The following is a 21,962-nucleotide window of genomic DNA, read 5'->3' on the forward strand; positions in this document are numbered from 1 at the left end:
TATAAGTCTACAATGTTACATAAGCTTGTCTTTAGAAATTGTAGAACAGATAATAGGCAACCAAAACTCTTGGACTTTTTTTCCGGATAAAATGGAGAATTAACATCACTGATGACATAACATAGGCATGGAAACATTTTTCAATTGGGATCATTCAAATAGTAGACCACAGAGATGGTAGAATTTGATTAGTTTATAGGATTTCGGAGAAAATTTCACCTCTATCCAGTCTCCATTCTGCACTTAAACAAACTATTGCATGATCCTTGTGACTATTTGATTATTCGTTCTATTCACAACCTTTGATTCAAGTTATTCAACCAATATTGGTGTCCCTTTGTTGCTTTCCTTGCACGTCAAGCTAAAAGAGGTCATTTTTGAGTTCAAACCGAGTGGGTGAGACTTGCTGGATATATTAAACATAAAATGGTCTATTTCTTTGTTTTCCAAATTTATCACCACGGTGTTGCATTAGGCCTCATGATTAGTTGCAGATACAAAGTTGTAAAGAGCTAGATAGTACATAACAGCTAGCTAGTCAGCTACTGATTCCTGCAAAAGCTGAAATTTGCATTGCTGAGTCGATGGCCATTGCTTACGCTGAAAGGCCAAACATACTAAAATCCATATAGTCAAAGTCTTTAAAGATTTGTGGATGTTCTTCATCTACTAACTCCTTTGGTGCCTTGATGATGGTACCCTCTACTGGAACTCCAAATGCTCCTAACGAATATCGTTCTTTTTCTCCACTCATCATCACTCGATGCTTTACAGAATGCATTCTTCCATTACTCCATGCCTGCAAGTAAATAAGACAATATCCGTCCACAGACCCAATTAGTCTTCATTTGTGCTAATTAATGTTTCGTCAGTTTTTATTATCACCGTCAAATTATAAATTTCGTGCACAAACAGGGAGACGCCTTAACTAAGCTTCAAGTTCAGCCTACTTGAAAGTGTTTAGTTTAATAAGTTGAATGTTTGCTGCAAAAGCATAGTCTTGTTGATTCAATAAATAAAATTCTAGCTTTCGATATGTTCATATCTGTTGAAGGAAAATCAGTTTTGTGTGTGCCTAATCAAACTAGGAATAGTAATAGGAGATAAGGTTCTAGAATTCCTAATCCTACTCGGATTAGTATTCCTTATAACATTAGAATATGTACTTTGTAATCCCTATATATAAGGCTTCTATTCTCAATAATATGTTTACAATTCTCTCTACAATCTCTCTCGAATTCTCTTTTACTTAAACACGTTATTAGCATGAGTTCTAACCACAAAACAAAAACCAAAAACCAAAAACCCGGAAACTCCTCTCACCGAGAACTACCGCAGCCCCTAGCCCAGGCTAGCCGATCCCCTGTAGTCTGCCTCGCGCGGGCCCCGTGCTACGCGCCCCTGCGTTAGCTAGCTGCCCCTCGCGCGCGCCTGCGCCTTGCTGCCCCTGCAGCGTCACAGCAGCTTCTGCTGCCCGCGTTCTCTGCTGCCCCTGCAGCCTTGCCGAAACGCAACTAGCACAGCTAGCTCTCGGTCCCATCTTCGGCAGCTCCTATTTTGCTGCTTCCCATACACTTTGCCGCACACCACCGAGCCATCCAAGGCCCCTCATTCATAAATCAACCATAGTCCAAGCTTCAAATTAACAAGTAAGTATTTACATTAAAGTTCCCGCTTTCCGAATTTAATTCCTCCTTTTCTTCGGGGACTTGCAACCTCCCTTCTTCTTCATCCCACCTTTCTTATAACGTGGGTTCGATTCTTGAGAAAGCGGAATCGTGGGGATTCACGCAATTAAACGAACTAAGAGCGTTCGTTAGACTTCGGACTAAGAGTGTTCGCAAGCATCGATTTATGACCATATAAACATCATTGTTTCGGTCTAATCCAATCATTCTTGGAAATCGATTTCTTGGTAGCATAGCTCGGAAATCTTATTATCTATTAGTTGTCGTGGAAGTTTTTACTCCGAGACTAATATATTTCTTCTTCTTATTTCAGGATGTCAAGGCTTGACTTTCCTATCCTTGACTCAACTGGCTAGGATTATCATAGTTGGGTCACGGATTTTGAGAACCATCTCACTTCAAAAGGGATCCTACCTGTAATTCAGGCACCAAACCCAGATCTCCGGCCTATTCGAGCGTACGGCTACGAATAATGCCACCGCCCTTATCTTGATAAGGCGCCACATGGATAAATCACTCCATTGGAGTCAATGGCAATCAAGGATGCTAGAGAATTATGGGTTGCGCTAGAAGAGCGATTTGGTAATGTCAAGGATACCCTCCTCCCCGACTTGAAAGTTCAATGGAGCAATCTACGATTCGCCGACTTCAAGTCTGTAGCTGAATATCATTCAGAAGTTCTACGCCTCAAAACCATGTTGGGGTTCTGTGGACAACCTGTCACAGAGCAAGAACTCATTGAGAAAACTCTCTCCACCTTCCCCGTCTCAGCTATTTTGCTATCAAAGCAATATCGAACCGAATTCAATACTGGACGGATTAGGAGGTTTCATCAGCTAATTAATATTATGTCTGTAGCTGAAAAACATGACAATATCCTCGTGAGGAATTATAATTCAAGGCCTATCAGAACTAAGAGTGTTCATGAGGCGAATTATAATAATGCACCCAAAGGAGGGCGCAAGGAGCGGAACCCTAAAAATAAGGGACACAACAGACGTTTTGGTCCATATAACCGCCCTACAAAGGAAGGAAACCGCAAAAATGGAGCGGGAGCATGTGGCAACAAAGGCCAACGTGGGAGAGGGGGACACAAGGTCGCCGGCCATAGAGGTGGCGCCATTGTCCATCAAGGACGTCAATCTCGTCCTCATGCACAAGATGCATCTCAATTCAATGGAGGAAATCATAATGATGCATGTCATAGATGTGGATCTATTGAACATTGGTTCAAGCAATGCAATGCAAGCAAACAATTAGCTGCTATTACAAGGCATATAGAGACTTCAAAGAGCATGAAGCCCATTTTGCCGAAGAAGAAGAAGAAGATGGTGATGATGCCAACGTCAATCTCACCATAGCGGACTTCAAATCTGACAAGGAATTGCACAAGGATGCTGCATATTTTGATTAGTGTAGTCCTCTATTTTTCCAAGAATTATGTAATGGCAATTATGCCTTAGTCAATAAATGACATTTTGTATTAATTCTATCTTATGTGGCGCACCTAATTAAATATGATGTCTAGGAAAGTAATTGAGATTAGTGGTACTTAAGAGAGCCTCACTCCACTGACATCTCTCTCAACCTCCCTGCAGGTCATATTTGATTAGAGTTACCAAACTGATATAATGACTACGATTTGTCTACGATTTGATTTGTATGTTGGATTAGATTTTGGTCAAGAAACTTTGATGTAATCATTGGCTATTATTAATAAAGTATCGATTTATTTTATTCAATGTCTTGGACATGTTTTAATTTCGAACTTTATTATTTTTCAGTATGTTTCCCGGAGAGCTAGAATGCCTCGTGGATAGTGCAACTACACATACCATCCTTCAAAATAGGCAACTATTTTTATGGATGACGCCTTCTCGATCTTCCGTGACTACGATGGCTGGATCATCTCAATTGATTCATGGTCGAGGACCAGCCCAATTTATGTTGCCAAATGGCACGACTTTAAATGTCACTGAAGCTCTTTATGCTCCTAGGGCAGGAAGAACCCTATTGAGCTTCAAAGATATAAGAGCCAATGGTTTTCATGCGGAAACGCATTGTGAGAATGGACAAGAGTTCCATTGGATCACCTCTAATGACTACGGACATAAAAGAGTCTTAGAGAAACTTATGTGTTGCTCTAGTGGGTTGTATGCAACCACTATTCGCATAATTGAATCCAATCATGTTATGAGAGATGATTTATGGGATTCTGACACATATAGGCTTTGGCATGACCGTTTGGGACACCCGGCCAGGTCGTGATATGATGATCCGTATATTAAAGACTTCACACGGACGTCCATTTTTCAGAACGAAAAGCAGTAAAACTTGAAATTTGGATCAAGGAGGAGCACCTGCGCCTTCCCCCTTCAAGTCCGACCACCACAGGCCGGCGCCGCCATCCCCCTGCGGCCCAAGGGTGGCTTTGAAGCCACCTCTGCTCCACTGACTCCAATTTCTACTTCTAAAGTCCATTGTGACTTCGTGGCTCAACCAAAATCCTCATTGGTTGTTTCTAAAGCCCATCATTCGTTCTGCAAAGCCTGCTCTTTAACAAAATTAGGATCAAGACCATCCTATGCAAATGTCTCACACTTACGCATATTTGGGTGTGCAATTTATGTGCCAATTGCGCCGCCACAGCGCACTAAAATGGGTCCTCAACGACGATTAGGCATTTATGTTGGATATGATTCTCCAACAATTATCTGCTACATAGAACCCTTGACAGGCGATCTCTTTACCGCTCGATTTGCGGATTGTCACTTCGATGAGACAGTCTTCCCGTCGTTAGGGGGAGATAAGAACATTAATGTTCAACAGGAACGACAGGAATTGTCGTGGTCTGTCCCCACTCTGTCTCATGTTGATCCCCAAACCGCACAGTCCGAAATTGAAGTGCGGAGAATTCTCGATCTTCAGAACGTAGCAGAATCGATGCCTGATGCATTTTCTGATATCGCTGAAGTGACGAGATCACACATACCTGCTGCAAACGTGCCTGCAAGGATTGATGTCCCTAAAACTATAAGGCATGACACCACCTCAAGAGTACATGAGCATGGCGCCAACGTCCCCTATATGGGTGACACAGTGGCTAGGCCCATGGCTCCTGCCAGGAAGCGCGGGAGGCCCATAGGTTCGATGGATTCTCGCCCAAGAAAGAAAGCGAGTTTGGCACAAAATAATCCATTAATCATTGATGTAAATAATCCATCGCATGAGAATATTCCGGATTATGGTTATGTCTAAGAGACATCATTGGGGGACGCTCCAATGTCAGAACCAACTCCAGAAAATAGAGAGATCTCCATGAATTACACTAATGTACATGAGATGATGGATAGAAATTCTATGGCGATTGATGATGCATTTGCATATCATATTGCAAAAGGAATTATAGAATACGATGATATCGAACCTCGCTCTGTCGAAGAATGTCAAGGAAGAGCGGATTGGCCTAAATGGAAAGATGTGATCCAGGCTGAATTAGATTCACTAGCAAAGAGACAGGTATTTGGGCCTATAGCGCAGACACCCCCAGATGTAAAACCTGTTGGCCATAAATGGGTCTTTGTTAGAAAGCGTAATAAGAAAAATGAGGTGGTTAGATATAAAGCCCGCCTCGTGGGGCAAGGTTTCTCACAACGCCCTGGAATCGACTACGAGGAGACATATTCTCCCGTAATGGACGTTATAACGTTCCACTACCTTGTCAGTTTGGTAGTTTCCGAAAAACTTGACATGCAGCTTATGGATGTGGTTACAGCATATCTCTATGGGGATCTAGATTCAGAGATATACATGAAGGTCCCAGATGGACTTCAATTACCCAAATCAAGTGGCTCTGAACCACGGAGCGCGTTTTCAATAAGATTAAAACGCTCACTATATGGATTAAAACAATCTGGGCGGATGTGGTATAACCGTCTAAGTGACTACTTGATTGGGAAGGGATATATTAATAATGAAATATGTCCATGCGTGTTCATTAAAAGAACAAGTTCCGGATTTGCAATCATAGCAGTTTATGTCGATGACATGAACCTAATTGGAACTCTAGATGAGTTAAAGGAAACTGCTAAATACTTGAAATCCGAATTTGAGATGAAAGATCTTGGGAAAACACGGTTTTGTCTCGGTTTAGAACTCGAGCACCGTAGTGATGGGATTTGGATCCATCAGTCTACATATACTCAGAAAATTCTAAGGCGCTTTCATGAAGATAAAGCAAAGCCTGTGAGTACTCCTATGATCGGTCGTAGTCTTGAGCCCGGAAAAGATCCGTTTCTTCCAAAGGATGAGGACGAAGAACCATTAGAGGACGAAGTGCCCTATTTAAGTGAAATAGGCGCATTATTGTACTTAGCTCAATGCACAAGACCGGATATCTCATTTGCAGTGAACTTGTTAGCTAGATATAGCTCTGCGCCAACACGCCGCCATTGGATTGGTATAAAGACAATCTTTCGATACCTAAGAGGTACGATTGATATGGGCTTATTTTATCCCTACAGAGAGAAGAGGAATGACAGAAGAATGGGATCGGACCCCATTAGGCATGGAGCCACCGTCCACCATGACAATTTGGCTGGCCATATTGCCGCCAACGCCGCTACCACCACCATGGGTGGTCGGCCTCACCCTATCCCCCTCCATCAAAACGACAATGATGTTTTGATAGGTTTTGCTGATGCAGGGTACCTCTCTGACCCTCACAAAGGTCGCTCCCAAACAGGTTATGTCTTTACCATAGGAAGCACTGCGATATCTTGAAGGTCTACAAAGCAGACCCTTGTTTCTACTTCCTCAAATCATGCAGAGATTATTGCTCTACATGAAGCTGTGAGTGAATGCATATGGCTAAGGTCTATAATTAGACATATTCAAGGAAGTTGTGGTTTGAAGTCTACCACGGATGAACCTACATGCATTTATGAGGATAATGCAGCTTGTATTGAACAAATGAAGTTAGGTTTCATCAAGGGCGACAACACCAAGCATATATCGCCTAAGTTCTTTTATAATCAACAACAACAATCACTTCTAAAGATTGAAGTGAATCAAATCCGATCAGAGGATAATGTAGCAGACTTATTCACTAAGTCGTTACCTAAATCCACCTTTGAGAAACATGTGAAGAGCATCGGATTGAGAAAGTTATCCGAACTCCCATGATTGTAGCAATCAGGGGGAGATATCGACATCAGGGGGAGTTATGATGTCTACATGTTCGATCTTGAAGAGTAGAGGACGTGTTGTACTCTTTTTCTCCTCCTCGAGCGTGTTTTTGTCCCACAGGGTTTTTCACTCGAGCAAGGTTTTTAACGAGGCAACGGATGAAGCGTCACCACCAAGTTTGAGCGGCACAAGGGGGAGTGTTGAAGGAAAATCAGTTTTGTGTGTGCCTAATCAAACTGGGAATAGTAATAGGAGAGAAGGTTCTAGAATTCCTAATCCTACTCGGATTAGTATTCCTTGTAACATTAGAATATGTACTTTGTAATCCCTATATATAAGGCTCCTATTCTCAATAATATGTTTACAATTCTCTCTACAATCTCTCTCGAATTCTCTTTTACTTAAACAATATCTAAGTTATATGTTAGAAAGAAGTTATCTAGAGTATGTACCATAAGAGGATCTCCAACAATAAAGACAAAGGAACTAGGAGGCAGAGACAACTTGATCCATTGTCCGTCTTTAGTTTCAAATTCAAGCCCTGAAACTTGATCATCACAAAGTATTGCGATCAATGCTTTGTCAGTGTGAGCATTGAGCCCAGTCACATACTCCCCTAATGGAGGTGCACTGTACTTCTGTACTCGTAGCAGCGTCTTACATGCCATGATTGAATCTGATCGAGTTCTCTCCAAACCATAGCTATCAAGAATCATCATTTCAATCATTTCCTTAAGCTCATCCAGCTTCTTCACCATGGCAATCACAATGTTACTGTCGTAACGAAACAAATCAACATCAGAAGTAATGAACACAATAAGGAAAGAACCACGTCTGCATATATTCCTGAATGTTCTTAATAATTATACTTGCTCTTCACGTTCTGTATCTTTCTGTATCTATTGCTTAAGTATCAAGCATGATAAGATTTAGTTTGTATTGGACTCAAACTCTCTGTAAAAATACTGTAATATATGATCGAAGCCTGTGTGCTATTGATTCTATTCACTCTGCTTCTTATAGGAAGCATCAGTACTTTAAATCACAAAATAGGAATAAACGTAATGTTAGCTATTTTGCTAATGCATAAAGTAAAGAGAGAAAACTACAATAGAACATTACCAGAACTGGTCATGACCATTAGGCCACATTATTTGTGCGAAGCTTGTAAGGGATTCATAGTTGGAGGCATCTTCAACGCCAATGCTCTTGTACAAGGGAGCATGGGGGAACTGTCCGTAATAACCATGGTAAGGCTTTGGATTGATATTTTTCTTCTTTGTCTCAAGTTGAAGACCAAAAGGTTGCCTTGTCGCTGAGAAGAACTCTTCTCTTATCTTAACCCCAGAGGTATCTTATCATATACTATTTCAAAAAAGCCATAATTTTCACAAGCCTCTCTAACCCTCTTGCACAAATTGAACCGGGTCCAATTTAGCTGAACTTCCATGGCTGGAATCCGGTAATGAGAGTCTGAACCCATTTTCTGGTGACTGATTGCTTCTCTGTCAGAGAGTTTTATTTATATTGCATAGTTCTTGAAGTGACAATGATATACAACCAAACATCCCATTTCCATGTTGTCTAAAACATCCCAAACTGGAATCAAGGACCAAATCAGAGGCCGTCTGAATAGTGTTCAAAATTAAAATTGATAGGGAGAGCTGGAAGCTTAGATCATTATATCTACCAATATACTTGTTAAGGAAATTAAAATCCCTCCCGTCAAGGCTCACAGAGTAGACCGATAGAAAAGTAACAAACCACAAGACAAGCAACAAGAGAACACCGAGATTTAACAAGGTTCAGCATAAATCTATGCCTACGTTCTCCCGTGAGATACCTGTTCTTCACTATGAGAATAATTACAGTACAAGATACAATTGAGCTAAATCACCATAACCCAAACCCATAACCCTTGTACACCCACACTCATAGAATTTCCCAAGAACTCACTCTCACACAAGAGCTGTATTCACCCTTGAAATCTCTGCTCCCTTACCCAAGAGATATACACTCTCTTGTCGATGATCGCATGCACCGACCATGCCTTGGTTTACTACCCATGCCCTCTATATATAGGCACCCCAATTATAATCCAATTGGTAGTAGGAAAACCAAACCTTCTTGTACAGGAGAAAGATCCTATTCCTGATAGGAATAAACTTTGACATCAACCATGTCCAATTAGGAAGACTAACCAGGTCCAACTAGGACTTGCCTTTCCTAATTAATTCTCATCACATCCTAACAATCTCCACCTTGATGAGAATGCCGTGCAAAATTACTTTGCACCATCTTTAACCATTGGCCTTTTTTTTGTACCAGCAACACATAGCCTGAATCAATTGTGGTCCTCCCTGATTCGTAACGGCCAATCCTATGTGTAACTGCACCGAGTCAACAATCAACAACTGACTTTGAAGAGGGACCTCAAAACAACTCCTTCCCTAGCAGGATTTCCTTCTCACCATCATCTGAACTCGGAAACTTGTCAACGACGTCTCTGCTGTACCCGTAAACGAGACTTGCCTATGCGCACTCCTGTTTCCCATTATCCATCGAGGTCTGACATACCAGATGATACCTACCACACTGTTCTCCCTGTATGAGGACTGTACCGCCCTGTGTGATTTTTTTTTCAGCTCATCCTACTATAAACATTTATAGCCCTTAGAAACCAACTAGGTCCTGAATATCAAATTCCTCTGTAACTTTGGGACATCATCACACCACCCAAAGTACGCCAATCTCAAATCTAATATCCAGTCAAAGAACATGTGTCACCTATGGAGATTGTGAGAGCATCTCCATATGAAAATAAGTTTCTGCTACAGCAATGCCATCCAAGCCTTTCGCTTCATATGACGCTAGTCACGACGCTTGTAGCATCCCTGCCTCTGGATTTAGACTTACTATGATCACTAAATCCCCGACAGTTTTCTGTGCATTATCAGCTGTCTTCTTCGGTTTCACATCCTTTCCCTTCAATACTTTACTAAGCCCCGTTGAACTAGGATGTCTTTCACTCACTTATACCCAAAGAGTGAAACTTCCTTTTCTGTCAAACTACTCCACCTCAAACTATGAGGCAATACCTGAAGTCATGACGAGCAACCACGATCATCATGCAAACAAACACGATCGTTGATAGCACGAACCACCTTGGTGAGATATACACTCTTACCAACCATCAATCCCTTGAGTCATATCCTGGTCTCTTGAAACTCCACCTTTGATTAGGATTTTTCCTTAGTCTGGCTCGCACCACCTAGCCTTCGAGTCACTCCACCTATCGACAACCTTCGATCAGGACTTTCTTGAGTTTTTTAACCCGCTCCATGTTGCTAGAAATTTTCCCCGAGCTGGCTCCACCTAAGGCACTTTTGAGTTAACACCTTAACCATCTAACTGACTCCACCTTGAATGATGAGGTGTCCCAGCCGAACCTTCGGCTCTGATACCACTTGTTAAGGAAATTAGAATCCCTCCCGTCAAGGCTCACAGAGTAGACAGATAGAAAAGTAAACAAACCACAAGACAAGCGACAAGAGAACACCGAGATTTAATGAGGTTCAGCATAAATCTATGCCTACGTCCTCCCGAGAGATACCTGCTCTTCACTATGAGAATAATTACAGTACAAGATACAATTGAGCTAAATCACCATAACCCAAACCCATAACCCTTGTACACCCACACTCATAGAATTTCCCAAGAACTCACTCTCACCCAAGAGCTGTATTCACTCTTGAAATCTATGCTCCCTTACCCAAGAGATATACACTCTCTTGTCGATGATCGCATGCACCGACCATACCTTGGTTTACTACCCATGCCTTCTATATATAGGAAACCTAATTATAATCCAATTGGTAGTAGGAAAACCAAACCTTCTTGTACAGGAGAAAGATCCAATTCCTGATAGGAATAAACTTTGACATCAACCATGTCCAATTAGGAAGACTAACCAAGTTCAACTAGGACTTGCCTTTCCTAATTAATTCTCATCACATCCTAACAATCTCCACCTTGATGAGAATGCCATGCAAAATTCCCTTGCACCATCTTTAACCATTGGCCTTTTTTGTACCAGCAACACATAGCCTGAATCAATTGTGGTCCTCCCTTATTCGCAACGGCGAATCCTATGTGTAACTGCACTAAGTCAACTATCAACAGCTGACTCTGAAGAGGGACCTAAAAACAACCCCTTCCCTTGCAGGATTTCCTTCTCACCATCATCTGAACTCGGAAACTTGTCAACGACGTCTCTACTATACCCGCAAAAGAGACTCGCCTATGCGCACTCCTGTTTCCCATTATCCATCGAGGTCTGACATACCAGATGATACCTACCACACTGTTCTCCCTGTATGAGGACCGTACCGCCATGTGTGATTTTTCCGGCTCCACCTGCTATAAACACTTATAGCCCTTGGAAACCAACTAGCTCCTGAATATCAAATTCCTCTGTAACTTTGGGACATTGTCACACCACCCAAAGTATGCCAATCCCAAATCTAATATCCAGTCAAAGAACATATGTCACCTATGGAGATTGTGAGAGCATCTCCATATGAAAATCAGTTTCTACTACAGCAATGCCATCCAAGCCTTTCGCTTCATATGACCCTAGTCACGACACTTGTAGCATCCCTGCCTTTGGATTTACACCTACTATGATCACTAAATCTCCAACAGTTTTCCATGCATTATCCGCTGTCTTCTCCGGTTTCACATCCTTTCCCTTCAACACTTTACTAAGCCCCGTTGAACTAGGATGTCTTTCACTCACTTATACCCAAAGAGTGAAACTTCCGTTTCTGTCAAACTACTCCACCTCAAACTATGAGGCAATACCTGAAGCCATGACGAACAACCACGATCATCATGCAAACAAACACGATCGTTGATAGCACGAACCACCTTGGTGAGATATACACTCTTACCAACCATCAATCCCTTGAGTCATATCCTGGTCTCTTGAAACTCCACCTTTGATTAGGATTTTTCCTTAGTCTGGCTCGCACCACCTAGCCTTCGAGTCACTCCACCTATCGACAACCTTCGATCAGGACTTTCTTGAGTTTTTTAACCCGCTCCATGTTGCTAGAAATTTTCCCCGAGCTGGCTCCACCTAAGGCACTTTTGAGTTAACACCTTAACCATCTAACTGACTCCACCTTGAATGATGAGGTGTCCCAGCCGAACCTTCGGCTCTGATACCACTTGTTAAGGAAATTAGAATCCCTCCCGTCAAGGCTCACAGAGTAGACAGATAGAAAAGTAAACAAACCACAAGACAAGCGACAAGAGAACACCGAGATTTAATGAGGTTCAGCATAAATCTATGCCTACGTCCTCCCGAGAGATACCTGCTCTTCACTATGAGAATAATTACAGTACAAGATACAATTGAGCTAAATCACCATAACCCAAACCCATAACCCTTGTACACCCACACTCATAGAATTTCCCAAGAACTCACTCTCACCCAAGAGCTGTATTCACTCTTGAAATCTCTGCTCCCTTACCCAAGAGATATACACTCTCTTGTCGATGATCGAATGCACCGACCATGCCATGGTTTACCACCCATGCCCTCTATATATAGGCACCCCAATTATAATCCAATTGGTAGTAGGAAAACCAAACCTTCTTGTACAGGAGAAAGATCCTATTCCTTATAGGAATAAACTTTGACATCAACCATGTCCAATTAGGAAGACTAACCAAGTCCAACTAGGACTTTTTCCTAATTAATTCTCATCACATTCTAACAATACTGTGATCTTGGGTTCTAATGAACAAAAGGACATTAGACTTGGAGGCTGTTTGGAAGATCCAAGAACACTAAAAGCTTAGATAATACGATGTGTACTAGATAACCAATTATATATGCGTCAGCTTACACAAGCATGTAATTAAAAATATATTGTAGAATATATAGAATCAAATAGGTAATATGCTATCTAGTATTTTAAAGAAGGTTACATCAGTAGTGACATATATATGCGGGGCCAGCACATATTTATCAACTGGAATCATTCAAATTGTAAACCAGAAAGATATAGACTTTTGTTACTCATCAGAGAAAATTCGAGCAATCTTCACTCTTCACTAGAGCCAAATTTTCACTTTCCAAGATTACTATTTCAGTGACAAGCATACGACAACCGTAACACTAATAAAGGTAAGTTTTTGGGGATATTATAACTAGAACAACATCATTTATATCCTTGCTATTAAAAATCGAATCAAGCTGGCATAAAATTTTATTGAAAACGACAAGGTAAGAAGCAATTACTGTTGCAACATCCCAACTGAAAATATAGTAAACGAAATTGTGTAACAAAAAAGGTCTCTGCAGAATAATGCAGAATGGACTTGCCTTGTAATGACGATCAGTGAAGTAGAGAAAGTTACTCCCACAGTCGCACTACAGCTCAACTCATATTCCAGGTATTAAGGTTAAAAAATTACAACCAAGTGTTTAGGATACACCACAAGGAAACAGATGAAAAATGTATAGAGGAGGTTCATATTCCAGCACTAGCTATCAGTAATAAATACAATAGATACTTATGCTACCGGAAAGTTGTTTCAGTACAAATTAACAGCCGTTAATATTGTTTTGCTCTTTCTTTGTTTCACTTTGTTACATTCCTCGCACGTTAAGTTAAAGAGGTAAATATATGTTGCGATATTTACTTATTTAGTTCCAGTAAGTAGTAGAGCAATAACTCAACAATAGCTAGAGTTCAGTTCTCATTTCTGCCTCTCCTACGTTTTCGCCCCTGGAGAATAATAATAATAGTAAACATACGGATAATCAGTTACCAGGTCTGAATCCTGGCACTGGAAAATCTTTTATTCACCAGAAAAGGGAAATGGCAGATACAAAGTTTTTAGCAGTATGGAAAAAAAGGGGAGAAAAAAAAAAACTGATCCTTGTTTACTAGGGTGTGAACTTATGCTATCAAGTGCTAAGTCCAGCAAATACAAACACTTGTTTTGCTGAGTCTATGACCCTTCCTTCGGCTGAGTAGGAGAAATCTTTGCTGAGTCTATGACCCTTCCTTCGGCTGAGTAGGAGAAATCAAAAAATTCCATATAGTCAAAGTCCTTGAGAATTTAGGGATGTTCTTCATCTACCAATTCCTTTGGTGCCTTGATGATGGTACCCTCTACTGGGACTGCAAATGCTCCTAGAGAATATCTTTCGTTTTCTCCACACATCATGACTCAATGATTCACTGGATGCATGCTCCCATTGCTCCATGCCTGCAAGCCACCATGGACATTGGACAATAACACATGACTACTCAAGGTCTTGTATACACGTTTGGTCTAATTAATTTACCCAAGTTATAAATGATTTAATTGTAATCTGTACCATAAGAGGATCTCCAACAATCACTATGCCAATAACCTTATCAGACGACAGAGCTCAGACGACAGACAGGTTGGTTTCTGTCGTCTGATATAATTTAACGACAGACAGTGTAAAAACTGTCGTCTGAATATAGCAACATACCATGGTAAGTTAGTTTTGAGAATTAAGTTTATTTTCAAACAACAGTTATCTGTCGTCTCGTCAAAGGAGATAAATTGATTTCGTTTTGGATCGTAGCTTTTTTTTTTTTGTTTGTATTCAGACAACATATATATCTGTCGTCTTGTCAAAAGAGTAAATTGGCTTTGGATTTTGTTGGAACTATTTTTTTTTTGGCACAACATGAAGGAATTTAGTTCCAAACTTTTAATGATTTCTCTCTCCCCGACAAATTTATCAAACCAAAAAGAATGGTTTCGCGCTGCACATTTTTCAGATTCCCTCCTCACCCATTTTTCAGATTCATTCCCTCCTCACCCATATCGAACTCCCTCTTAGCTTGCTTATTACAACAGAACAAAAAAACAAATTGGTTTCCTCTCCTTTAACCCAAGCCCACTCAGATCTCGCCTCCTAATCTCACAGCTATGTCTAAAGCTCGCGTCTCCGTCGACATCAACGTCCTCCACCTCAAGGATTTTCGGGACTACGAGTCCTTCATCGTCCGGGGGTAAGTAAACCCTAATTCTCTAAACCCTAATCTAATCTGATTCCTTGATTTTTTCAATCTGATTTTGGTTGTTAGTGGTTTTGGTTTTCTAATCAAGGGATAAGGGTGAGTTGTTGTCAACTGGGGATGAAGGGGATTAGACAAGAAAGGAAAAAAGAAGAAGAAGAAGGAACAAGGACAACGAACAGAGGAGGAGAAAGGGAGAGAAGAAAAGAAAAGAAGAAGATGGGAAGGGAGAAAGAGGTAGAGATTTTGGGCTCGATGATGAGTCGGTCTTATGGAGAGTTTCTGTTCTAAAATAGGATTTTGGTCTAGGAGTTTCGGGTACTGCAACTAGGAAGATGTGAGAATTTGATCTCATGATCATGGAATTTCACCATCGAAATTCCGGATGTTGAAGAATTGAAAGAAGTTGGGCAGATCTTCTAGAGCCTTGTTTTCATTCTAGTTCTGGTCCTATTTAGGATTTGAGGTGAGTGACTTCTTTACTTTACAATTTTACTTGATTTCTATATTGCTCTATTGGTTTATGCTTTGATTTCTATAATGTTGGGTATCTATTGTCATGTGAAGAAAGCTTGTCAAATATGCATACAGATTGAAACTTTCACATAAGGGTTTCTGTACTAGTGCAGCTGCTAAAGTCTCCAGCTCCAGTGGTGCTCAACCAAGCAATGTAAACCTCTTGAATTTTTCACCCTTGTTTTATTTTTCCAGTGGAAATTGCACTTGGTATTTTGTTTCATGGATTTTTAGCTATCGATTATGCTGAACTGGAAGTTAGTATTCTGTGACAGGGCACAGATTTTTGGATGGCCACAGAAGAATTTAGTTGCTTCGATTCCTCTAAGAAAGGATGATGATGTAGAAAGCCAGATTGGAGCAGGGTGTCTTAATGTGAAGGTCATATGAACGGTTCACCACACCCGAGGAGAGTTGATATGATCTCCAACCTATTGCAGCTATGTGTAACTATTGTTGGCTTTGAAAAAAAATGTTCAGCCTCGTTATGATGGGTAATTTCTCTTCTAACTCACCATTGTTCTTTCAACGTACAGCCATAATTCTTGCCAATCTGTCTATCTCTTTACTATTTCTGGCCTGATATTACTTTTTGGGATTGGAATCATGCATGTCAAAGAAGTAAAGGATCAGTGCTTAAGAAAAGAAGTTTTGCAAAGATATTTACCTCAACAATAAATTGTTAGCACATTAGTTTAATTTGAATATCGGAACTGGAAAGGAATGAAAAGAGTTGGAAAGGAATGAAAAGAATTGTTAGCACTTTGTGTTCGACCTTTCTTATTTCCAATTAAAGTAAATGAATTGCATAGAAGAGTTTGTATGTTTAGTAAAGCTTCACTAAAAGGTTTAGGAAGCTATCATAGTTTCCTTACAGTTTTGTTCTGCAACTACATTCACGTTAGTCATCAATCATCTGATATAATCTCATCGTTTTTACAGTTCCTTTTTTTAGTCTCATCATCTTCTCTTCCCTTTTCAAATCTCATCTCCTATATTTGATATAGAACTTGGAATTTTACTTCTTTCGTTTGTCCTAACATTAGCAAATGATTGATCAGATAATCGACGGTTTGTACTTTAATGTGATAGACAATTGTTTGGTAGCTGCTTTTTTTGGGTAGCTACTTTCCACCTAAATAACCTAAATATTTGTTTATCATTCTCCTATTGCTTCATTTGGTTTTTGCATAACGTGTTGAATTATATCAGATTTGCTATTCTTTCAATTGGAAAATGCTTTTTTCCCAATTGCTACTTCTCACAGCTTCTATTTGTTCTGGTGTACACATACAGAGAGACTGAAAGCGAAAAAGGAGTGATTGCTCTGCATCTGAGTTTGAGTTTGTTTTGGTTTGGTTGGTGAAATTTGAAGTTTAGTGATCTTGTTGGAAAGCGGTCTGCAAGCAGAAGAGGTAATTGTTTATAGTCACTGATTGCTACACATAAAATTCTTCTTCTTTCTTAATCTGCTGTTTGAGTTGGATTGTCGTAACTTCAAAATCATTAGCATTATCTATATTTCACTTATAGACTAAACATTAGTTTCTTAGTTACATCAATCATACATATTCACTCACTAATTCATCAACTTTGATTACTTTCTTCTCTTTTTTATGCTGATATTAATCATAGTACCTGCTTTCAGAAACAATTAATTCTTGGCATTTTCAGCCAGAACATATCAAACTCCAGTCCTGGGGGAAGTTCAAGCAAAGGTAAACCACAATCCAGTGTAACATAAATCATATATCAACTCATGTAACGCATCACACTTTACGAAGTACTCTTTACGCCTGTAACTAATATGTATGTCAATCGTGATACCTTTTCCTTCATATCATTCTTTAGATGAACATTACTTTCCTAAAGTCAACAGCGAATCCTTCCAAATCACCCTATGATTGTCAAAACAGAAAATACTAACATTCATCGAGAGAATGATATGGAGGAAAAGATACAGCAATTGATGCATCTATGTTACATTCAGTAAATAAATCTAAGAAAACCCATTACTGTTCGCTTCCTTCTTCCTGTTTCCTGTTTCTCTTTTGCTCTCTTTTTCCTGTTTCTTTCTGCTTTCTTTTTCCTTTTTCCTGTTTCTTTTTTGCTTTCTTTTTCTTTTTTTGAATCTATCTTCCTCATTAATTCTTTCTTTCGTTGCTTTACATCTGATCCTGAGGTGGACCAACTGAGCGCAACTCTATATTCTACAACTGGTTTCAGTGTTATGTCTTTCTTTACTGGAAAATTTGATCAACAATTGTAATAGACTATGTTCAGCTCTAACATGCCTATAACAATTGCTGACTCTAAGTTTCTGGTTTTGGGTTTGAAGGCAGAGTTAGATAAGGAATAGGGGTTGAATTTGGAGCTGCAATCATGCTTTGACAGGTAAAGACTTGAGCTATTATTTCATGGGTATGTAATTGTTTTGCATGAAAAAGAAACACAGAAGCTATCATTGTTGAATGACGAGTGATTGATCTATGTTGGTAGGGAGATATGTATGAATTGGAGGAAAGATATGAACACAATTAGTATTGCTATCAAAGTTTGGCATACATGCTTATATATAGATGTGTTTCTTTGATATAGATTTATTCCTGGGACTGCAGAAGTAGGATTGCTGCTGTACATGAAAAAATTAAAACCACTTCAAATTTATAAATGCTACATGGTCACCGATTGAAAAGGTGTAATTTACTGACACTATTAAGGAATCCCGTGACTTGAGCTGATAAAGATTATTTACTATAGTTTCTCAACTCAATCGAGTATAATTTATGATTTGTTCATTGCATCTTTTCTATCTCTTTTAGTGTTGGAGAATCTTTTCTGTCATGGATACTTTTAGCTGCTTTAGTAATTGTAGATACTCAATGACGTATTTATCTTAGTATCTTAATTCTCATTTCTAAAACCTAGCAATTTCCTTGATAGTGTGCTGTGCTAACTAGAGAATCTGAGTTTAGATAGTTTTTTTTAAATTTTTTTTTTTTTGCATAGAATATGAGGGGGTATTGCTTAAAAGAGTTAAAAGAGTTGACAAATTTATATTTGTTCATTAATAAGAAAACTGTTTTACACTTCAGAGCACTAATCTCAATCAATCTTATTCAAGAAGGCATTACAAATTGGGCATTAAACCAGGTGAAAAACTATTCCCTCTTCATTTTTTAATTGAAAATCTATTTATCTTTGACAAAGCCAAATTCATTGCTTTCTTGGATTCCCAATGTTGAAACTGAAGTTTGGTTCTATAGTGCCCTTGGCTCTACACATTATCATGCTAATAGGCACTTAAGGATAATTTTAGATATAGCTGTAGTGATATAAATGAGAATGCCCTGGTTTGTTGCTGCATTTTTTGGCGGTGGCTATCTACAGGAGTATGATTCTATTTAGTTATCTACTTTTGCAGGTCAACTGTAGGAAATCAAATTGTCAAGGAAAATTCTTTTTGGAAGTTGAAGACTATCGTACAGTTTTTGCAGTGTTTATCAATGGATATGTTGTTAGTGGTTTCCAGGTTTTTGATGAATATATGGTACAAAGCGATTTCCACTTTTTATATGAATGGAATATTTTGGTTTATATTTTCAGGTTCTGATGAATGTATGCTACATTACTGTGGTTTCCAGGTTTTAGAATGTATGTTGCTTTATTAAGAAAAAAACAACACATTGAAGCCAAATTCTGTGGTTGTAAACCAAATCACACAACATAAAAAGGAAAACAACTGAACATCCAACAATAGAATTCAAGTAAAATTCTATTGTTTGAAACAACCAGAATCCGCAAACTAAGATAAGAGTTTGTAGTCATAGTGTTATTCACGCAACAGATTATTGTTGTGTAAAATCATTTCACACGACAGATGTAACAAAGAAACTTTAAAATTCTACAATTCAGACGACAATTTATTGTCGTCTCATATTAAAACAGACAATAGATTTTTTGTAAAGACTGTTGCTAGAGTTTGGCAACAACAACATTTGACTGTTGTTCTATTTCACATCTAACCACATATACTTACAATTTGTGCATATTTAAGCACATTCAGACGACAGATTTTTTTTAGGTGTCTGTCGTCTGAGTGAATTTCTGACGTCGGGCTTTACCCTTCGTCTGAACGTCAATCAGATATCAGCTTACTAGACGACAGATTTTTTACATATCAGACGACAGTCATTGTCTGTCGTCTGATGATGTTATTGGCATAGTGAATAAATACAAAGGAGTTAGGAGATAGAGAAAACTTGATCCATTGTCCATCCTTGGCTTGATATTCAAGTCCTGAAACTTGATCATCACAAATGACTGTGCTTAATAATTTGTCAGTGTGAGCATGAAGCCCCTGCATGTACTCCCCAGATGGAGATGAGCTGTATTTCATTATTCGAAGCAGTGTTTGACATGCGATGATTGAATTCGATTTCTCTCCTAAACCATAACTATCAAGAATCATCAGTTCAATCATAACCTTAAGCTCATCCAGCTGCTTTATCATATCAACTACAGTCTGACTGCATCAACAAGAAAGAAATATATAGTATTAACCAAAAATCGAATGACAAATTCAAGATTATAGATGTGGAAATAGGTTAAACAATGAAAACATTATACATGCAATTACCAAAACTGGTCATGACCATTTGGCCACATTAGTTCTGTGAAGTTTCTCAGAGTCATAGTTGGAGGCCTCTTCAAGTCCAAAGCTCTCAAACAATGGAATACTTGCATACTGCCCAAAGTAACCATGGTAAGGCTTTGGATTCATATTCTTCTGTTTGATCTGAACCGGAAGGCTGAAAAGGTGCCTTATCATAGAGAAGGTCTCAGCTCTTAACTGCAGAGGTGTCTTATCATACACTATTTCAAAACAACCATAACATTCACATGCCTCTCGAACCCTCTTGCACAATTGATACCGGCCACTTGTAAGTTCCTCGGTCTATTTCTAATGAATTGAGTGAGAACTCTATGCTCGGAATTTGGTTTTGAAAATCTGAACCCATTTCCTACTGTTTCTCCTGGAGAGGAGTATTGTATCTCAAATGTAGCAGTTCCTTTGTGTTTCTGATGAAGGCCTTTTTTGTTGGTGTTTTATTTATAAATACTGCACAGCTCTTGAAGTGACAATGATATATAACCAAATACTGAATTTTCAAGTGTTTAAAAGTCTCTCAGCTGGTATCAATGACCGGATGAGATGCAATTTTGGTCTGTAATTATCAACTCTTTAAAGGATCTTAGGTTTTGAAGACATGGTGGCTGTTCAGAAAATCCAAGAACAGTATAAGATCAGATACATATACCAATCACATAAAACAAGTATATGCATGTAAGAAATAGAGTTTAGACACAAGCTACCAACAATATTATAATTTCCGAACAATAGAGTTCTGCTAAAATCAGAAATTGATATAGCATTGGCATCCGAATAGTTAACAGTAGGAATCACTCAAACAGTATAAAGTAACCACAAAAGATAGACTGTGATAAATTTTCGGAGGAAATTACTCTTCTTTTCATAACTTTAGTTCAACATTTTCTGTTTCTGATGTCTTCAGTTAGTGTTAAACATAACTTATAATTACATTAACTAGAAGCCTCAATTTTATTGACAAAACTGTAGACACCAAAAATTTAATGAAAATAAATTCATTAAACAATTCGGTCAACACTCAAAATTATGACTGAACAAATTTAGTCAGCATGTGGGTCCCACGAAATGTCCACGTGGCTTGTGAGTCAGCAAAATCACACAGACTCAGAGAATGACACTTGGCGACACATGAAAGGCCTGACGGCAATAAATGAATTTGCTCCGGCTAAATCAATTGATATTAAAGCGGATCAATCAAATCAATTGATTCCGAATAAAATCAAGTATTAAATCTCGTCTGCTGATTAGATATTAATTTATTTAAATTGATAATCAAGACGAAAATCAACCATCAAATTAATTGGCTAATTCCTTAATAGTCGTGATTAAATCAGTTAATTAAACCTAATTGATTTGATTATGCTATTAATGAAATACAATTAAAATCAGCCATCAAATTGATTGGCTCAATTCCTTAATAGTCGTGATTAAATCGATCAATTAAAGCTGATTGATTTGATTATGCTATTAATAAAAATGCAATTAATTACGTGTCATCAAGGCATTCCAAATTAAGAGAGACGCTGACACTATAAATACCCCCTCTCAAATCAAGAGAAGGACTTCAGCGGAAGGAGAGAAAAATCACTCCCAAAGTTCATAAGTCCTCAAGCACGTGAAGAGCCTTCAAGCTGCCAAATAGCCGGTTCATCACCAACCTCAAGCCAAAGCACTCGTCACTTGTCAACCCTCGTGGCCATCATACGACTCAAGATCAAGCGTCAATCGCCCTTGAGTCAAGTACACCATCGAGGACGACGACAGACAGAGGGACGCAAGCAGACGGAAGAAACCTCTCCAAAGCTCAGAGTCTCCCAAGCTCGT

General features: G+C 39.1%; 2 long non-coding RNA genes and 2 pseudogenes across 2 annotated transcripts; 2 read left to right on the forward strand and 2 right to left on the reverse strand.

The window, feature by feature from the left end:
• Positions 1–538: 538 nt before the first annotated feature.
• LOC133716459 (probable 2-oxoglutarate-dependent dioxygenase AOP1) lies at positions 539–8,358 on the reverse strand (annotated as a pseudogene).
• A 5,543-nt stretch (positions 8,359–13,901) lies between these two features.
• On the reverse strand, positions 13,902–20,487 carry LOC133716460 (probable inactive 2-oxoglutarate-dependent dioxygenase AOP2; annotated as a pseudogene).
• LOC133713928 (uncharacterized) lies at positions 15,110–15,954 on the forward strand. Its single transcript, XR_009848332.1, has 3 exons — positions 15,110–15,416; positions 15,542–15,620; positions 15,742–15,954. It is a non-coding gene; the product is annotated as an uncharacterized LOC133713928 (long non-coding RNA).
• LOC133713708 (uncharacterized) lies at positions 16,703–17,860 on the forward strand. The gene is made up of 3 exons (XR_009848208.1): positions 16,703–16,881; positions 17,115–17,184; positions 17,805–17,860. It is a non-coding gene; the product is annotated as an uncharacterized LOC133713708 (long non-coding RNA).
• Positions 20,488–21,962: the final 1,475 nt, after the last annotated feature.

This window comes from Rosa rugosa, chromosome 6 (assembly GCF_958449725.1).
Source record: "Rosa rugosa chromosome 6, drRosRugo1.1, whole genome shotgun sequence".
NCBI lineage: Eukaryota > Viridiplantae > Streptophyta > Magnoliopsida > Rosales > Rosaceae > Rosa > Rosa rugosa.